The sequence below is a fragment of the Choloepus didactylus genome, chromosome 15 (genome assembly GCF_015220235.1).
Source record: "Choloepus didactylus isolate mChoDid1 chromosome 15, mChoDid1.pri, whole genome shotgun sequence".
In the NCBI taxonomy this organism is placed as follows: domain Eukaryota; kingdom Metazoa; phylum Chordata; class Mammalia; order Pilosa; family Megalonychidae; genus Choloepus; species Choloepus didactylus.
Genome location: NC_051321.1, coordinates 35,636,787 through 35,642,848, shown reverse-complemented (window position 1 = coordinate 35,642,848; position 6,062 = coordinate 35,636,787). Strand labels below are relative to the sequence as shown.

General features: G+C 43.1%; 1 protein-coding gene across 6 annotated transcripts in view; it reads left to right on the top strand.

Annotated features, from left to right (window-relative positions):
• The first annotated feature begins 2,361 nt into the window (after nt 1-2,361).
• The window catches only part of R3HCC1L (R3H domain and coiled-coil containing 1 like), a 177,873-nt gene continuing 174,172 nt past the window's right edge, over nt 2,362-6,062 (top strand). For 4 of the 6 annotated variants that reach the window (XM_037805267.1, XM_037805270.1, XM_037805269.1 and 1 more), the window contains exon 1: nt 2,430-2,736. The gene's annotated coding sequence lies outside the window, so the exon portion shown is untranslated. Of the gene's footprint in view, nt 2,394-2,429; nt 2,737-6,062 lie in introns of those variants that run through there. The other 2 variants (XM_037805268.1, XM_037805265.1) reach the window with 2 other exon arrangements.

Below are 6,062 nucleotides of genomic sequence, written 5' to 3'. Positions count from 1 at the left end.
GGAGATCAGCAGACTTCCTGGAGGAGGTGATACTTGATCTGCATTTTAAGGGCTGTATACCTCCAAACTGGCTTTCATAATCCTGTTCCCAGTAGCCCACATTCAGTATCCCACTGATTCTGGTTCCCCTATTCAGCCCACCTCTTGTTACCTGGGGGTTGTTGCCTGAACCATCCTAATTCTCAGAAAATCCTTCCGTGTGACTGGTGCTCTACTGGGTTTGCCTTGGTCCTACAGTGGAGAATTAGACAGAGTAGAGGTTAATCAAGGGAGAAAGGGAAGGATTTCCAAATAGAGGGGGCAGTTTATGCAAAGGTGAAGTAGAAAGGCACAATACAGCAATTTGCTAAGTCTAGATGTATGTGGGAGGAAGTGGGAAGAGATTAGTTCCTGACTAGCTTTGCTTGATAGGAAGTGGAGTCTAAGATGAATCTCAACCTAGGCAGAGGCAGATGACAGAGGGAAGGAGAAAGAGACCAATTGCTTTTCCTGCATAGTTCTTATCACAGCTGGTAATTGCATTTTTGTTTTTGTTTTTTTGGTACGGCATCTGTGGATGGAGTTTCTACATGGGGCGTCATGGGAATGCAGGCTCAGGCATGACAGAAACTTTCAGCAAATGACACAGTACAAAGCATCTAACAGAGCAAGGGAAGAGATCCTGCCATGGTTGGTTTCCCAGGGAGACCAAACTGCTCTGGTCAGGGTCGGTTGATGGCAGCTCCGCATGCTCCACTTTGTGTTGGAGAGGAGCGACAAATCTGTGTTGTTTGAGTGAGGTATTTATATGACTTAGAGGGAGGGAGGGGGTCCTGCCACTGCGAGTTCCTGCCCTAATAAGCACCTTAGGCTGCTTGCTCCGAGTTTCCAGGTTTAAGGTCTGATAGGGCCTTTCCATCAGACCTAACATTCCCTGGGGTTGTGTAATGGAAACAGACTGAAACATTATCACACGATAGAAAAGGTTGGGGGAGGGGATAGGTTAGGGCTGGGAGACAGCTGCTGAGCATGTGTCCATTACTTCCCCAAGAAGCATTGCCCAAGAGGCTGTGAACTCCATGAGGCCAGGGCCTGTTTTTTTCACTTTTTTTCTCCCCAGTATCCAGAACAATTTTAGGCAACAAAATACATCCTTGCTAATGATTGAATCATCTGGGCAACTTTTAAAAAATGCAAATGCCTACCTATCTCACAATAAGATCTCATATACATTTCCCTTCTTTGAAACTCCCAACCACTTTATGGAATGGGAGGAAGAGTAGTGGGGCAGGCATGCATATCATGTAAAAGCTATGGAAGGGAATCACTACCATTCCTCTTGCCAAACTCATTCAAGTGGAGCCTTCAGTGATTTTCCCATAACTGTGACATGATTAAATTTGCTGTTTGCTTAAACAGGACTAAGGGCAGTAGGCAGGGCTGAATTGAGGTGCTGAGACTGATAAGGAAGCTGATGCAGTAACAAAGGTAAGAACCCAGGTGGATCTGAGTTAAATCACTGGCAGTGGGTAGAAGAGAAGGGAACAAATTTAAGAGGGACTTGGGAGTTGGATTTGGTGACCATTTGGTTGTGGGTTGAAGGGAAAGTGAGAGAGATGGAAGAGTCCAGGTTGAAGGGTGGAGTGAACATTAAGGAAGAAGTGAGAGTAGTTCACTTTTGAAGGTGCTACATTTGAGATGCCAGAGGGACATGGATGAGGAAGTTGGGAATACAAATAACCAGCTCAGGAGACAGGGACTGGAGTCACCCCCAAATACCAAGTCCTTTGGAGAACACCAATCACCAATATTTAAGATATGGGTTAGAAAAAAGAATTCTTGAAGGAGATTAAGCAGAATAACTTGAGAGAGAAAAGGAAAACCTGCATAATGTCACCAGGGGATAAAGAGTGCCTGGCAGCGTCAGCTGGGGTATAAAGCTAAAGTCAGAAGAGCCTGAAAATACCTCCAATGAATCTGGCAACAAGGACGCTGATGACCTCATCAGGGACATTTTCAGAGGAGTGGTGGGGACAGAAACTGCACGCAGAGGGTGAAGGAGTGAATTTAAAGTTAGGAAGTGCAAAGCGACTGTAGATGACCTTTTCTGAGGAAGTTGGCTGGGAAGAGAAGAGAGATGGTATGACTGAGTGGGGTACGAAGAGATTTGAGCATGTTAATAGCTGAGGAGAATGAGGCAAGGAAGAAGGGACAGGAACATAAACATATTCCCAAGCTCGCCATTTTGCCAGACCCTCCCCCCAACATGACCGGGACGTCGCGGAGACTACAACCCCCAGAAGGCGCCGCGGCATTGAGGGGCGTGGCCGAGGCCTGGCGCGCGCCTCTGCGGCGCGAGCGGAAGAGCACGAGCTTCGTGAAGGCGGCGGAAGCTGAAGTCCTCTGCGCCCCGGGTAACGATTCACGTTCCCCCCCCCACTCCCCGGTAGCCTTTCTCTCCTTTTCCCCGCATCCCAAATTGGGATTAGTCGTTCCTACTTCTCTTACATCTAGGGACGAGACTTACTTTTCCCCTTTGTTTGTTCCCGGTGTTTTTCCTCTCACGTGATACGTGGGGCGGGCCCCTGCCTGGGGCGGAGGTTACTGGCAAGCTCCCGCCCTTCGACCCTTGCGGGCCCTGGGCTGAGCGGGACAGTCCAGGGCCCCATTATCCTTCCTGAGGGCGGGGTACTTGCTTTGGGCCCTCGGCCTAAATACTCTCTGCGGAGGGAACCTTCGTTTTCCGGGATTCAACAGGTACTGAGCGGAGCCCACGGCCTATCCCCTTTGAAGTACGGTGTCCTGGACCGCAGGGGCGACCTCGAGATGGCCGTGAGCTGCTGGCCATTTCCGGGCCGCGAGCTCCTGCGTGAGTCCACCCCACTGCCTGGGAGCCTCGGGCTGTGGACTCGGAATGAGCAGACTATAGGGAGGATGTGCTTCCTGGTTTCCTTGGGCGCCCCTAAGAAAACCCCAAGTTCGGTTATTAAAGTTTTCCTTGGTAATAAAGCTCCCTCTCATAGTTGTGTAGGGGAAGGAGCACAGGATTTGGAGTTAATGTTCTGTAAGGAGTCTCCAGTCTAGAAGCCATTACTGGCCCTGCGAAGTTTTGTAATCCGTTTACCACAGCGTTGGTTTCCCTATTTGAAAAATGGGGATGATAATCTTTGCCTTGCCTGCCTTCCGTTGTTACTGTGGCATTTAACAGAGCTGATATATGGGAAAGAGCTTTGGAGTAAAGCGTGTTTCAAATATAACCTTACCGTGCTGTATCCAGTTTGTCCGGGTCAGTTGTATTTTAAAACCACATTCATGTCTTTATGAAGATCAGATGAGTTAATAATAGGGAGAAAGTGTCTTTGGAAACTGTAATTTGAATCTTACAAATGTTCTTATGCAAGGTTCCTAGTGAAGAGGTGACATTAGGGCCCAACCACCTGTGAAGTCAATTTTAAACGTCATCAGATTTTTAAGGTCTACCAAAATTTGGACACTTCCCTGCGACACACATTCCTGTCTACCCCACTTTCCACCATATAACTTTCCCTGAGGACCACATAGAGGTACACACATCTCAGAAAGCACTTAATGTTCCTTAAATTTGGTACTAAACTAATGCCTTTCTTCAGCACATCTTGTGTGTCGTCCCCCCCCCCCCCCCCCCCCCCCCCCCCCCGTTAAGATCTACTCGTGCTAAACTTAGCTCTACTTGTAAGACAGCCTCACTAACCTTGTGTGCATACCAGGTGAAATATGGGGGTTATTTTCACGTATCTTGAAGTGTACATCCTAGGAATCAGTTTCCTCATAGTTAGAATTCAGGATATAAATAGGCAATATTCCAGTCTGATTTTTGTTCTGGTGGTTAAATTCTGGGACTCTAAGCAGGTGGCTTTGTGTCTTATTTTTCCCCTTGTAGGGAATTGGGATTTTGCCATCATTTTTTTTATGGTTATAGAGACATAGCAATTAGGTATTCTTAGCCTGTATTTATTTTGAAATCATACAAGAGAAAACTGTGTTAGTTGAGTGCACAAACTTGAACAAATCTGATTTCACATCCTGGTGTTGTGACTTACTTGCTGTATGACTGGGCAATTAGTTTACATCTCTGAGCCTGTTTTCTAATCTCTAAAATGGAGATAATAGCATTTACCTCCCAAGGTGTCTGTAAGGATTAAATGAGATGTGAACATAAAGCACCTAGTGCAATTAATTGCTCATTGTTGTTGCTATTGTTATTGATGACTATGGTGATAAGTTTAGGTTGAGTCTTTCCCTGAGATTCCATTTATTTGTAAAATAAATAAATTTGTAAAAGGATAATTAAAAAAATACTGTAAATAGCTGTCAGATTACAGGGTTTTTGTTTTTTTAGTAATCATGTTTTATATAAAGATTATTTTATGCTGTTTTTCATTTTTAGAAGTACCCAAAATGCTATTGTGAAAGGACTGTTTTTAGGATATACTGTGTCTCTATTTTTCTAGAGATTCCAAATGTTGCTTTGTACCTAGTTTGTTAAAATTGCACTGGTGTGTCATTCATAACCTGGAGTAAGAATGCAATTCTGTCTGCACATTGTAGTTTGTAGCAGAACAGTTATCTATCTTTATGACTCACTTTCACAGAGTTTTACAGAGGGAAGCATTTTTTTGTTTCTTTTCTCCCTTTTTTTTAATAAAGCCATACAATTAAACTTCACTCTTAAAAGTCCAGCTTAATGGATAGGGTTGGGGAGACACTGGTGACCCTCATTTTTTGAAGGTGGAAATTCTAAGTGACTGGTGCTGATGGTGGCATTGGTGCATATGTATATGCAAGGAATGAGAGTTTAGAGAAACAAAGAGGAAAACCTAGTAAAGAGGAGTGATTTGTTGGCCCAAGTTTTGAAATGTGTTTTAATTCTTTCACACTCCATGTTGCCTTCTAAATGTAGATGCAGATGTTTAGAAGGTCTTTCGTTAATTACTCTTTTTCTGTGCTTTGCCCATTTCGTTCATACTTCATTGTATGATTTAGCAAAAGAACTATTTTTTCACAACGGGATTGAATACAGAGCTATGGAAATAGAGTCATTTCTATTAGTATCTACTTTTTCTTTAATGTGTTATTTTTTTCCCTTCATTTTTTTTTTTTCTCTTTTTCTTTTTTCATTTTTATTGGGATTGTTCAGAAACCGTACAATTATCCAAAGATCCAAAGTATACAGTCACTTGCCCCTGGGTACCCTCATACAGCTGTGCATCCATCACACTTAATTTTTGTTCAATTTTTAGAAACTTTTCATTACTCCAGACAAGAAATAAAGTGAAAGATGAAAAAAGGAAAAAAGAAAAGGAAACTCTAATCCTCCCCTATCCCTAACCAACCCCCCTCAGTTGTTGACTTGTAGTGTTGGTATAGTATATTTGTTACTGTTTATGAAAAAATGTTGAAATACTACTAACTGTAGTATATAGTTTGTAATAGGTATATAGTTCTTCCCTATATGCCCCTCTATTATTAACTTCTAATTGTATTGTCATACATTTGTTCTGGTTCATGGAAAGGATTTCTAGTATTTGTACAGTTGATCATGGACATTGCCCACCATAGGATTCAGTTTTATACATTCCCATCTTTTGACCTCCAACTTTCCTTCTGGTGACATATATGACTCTGAGCTTCCCCTTTCCACCTCATTCACACACCATTCGGCGCTGTTAGTTATTCTCACAACTTGCTACCAACACCCCTGTTCATTTCCAAACATTTAAGTTCATCCTAATTGAACATTCTGCTCATACTAAGCAACCACTCCCCATTCTTAAGCCTCGTCCTATATCTTGGTACCTTATATTTCATGTCTATGAGTTTACATATTATAATTAGTTCCTATCAGTGAGACCCTGAATTGTCCTGATGTGTCTGGCTTATTTCACTCAGTATATTGCCCTCGAGGTTTTGTCATCAACCCATTTTTTTTAAATGTGGTTTTGTTCACTCACCATACATTCCATCCCAAGTAAATAATCGATGGTTTTCTGCATGGTCATACATTTATGTGTTCACCACCTTCACCACTATCTATATGAGGGCAT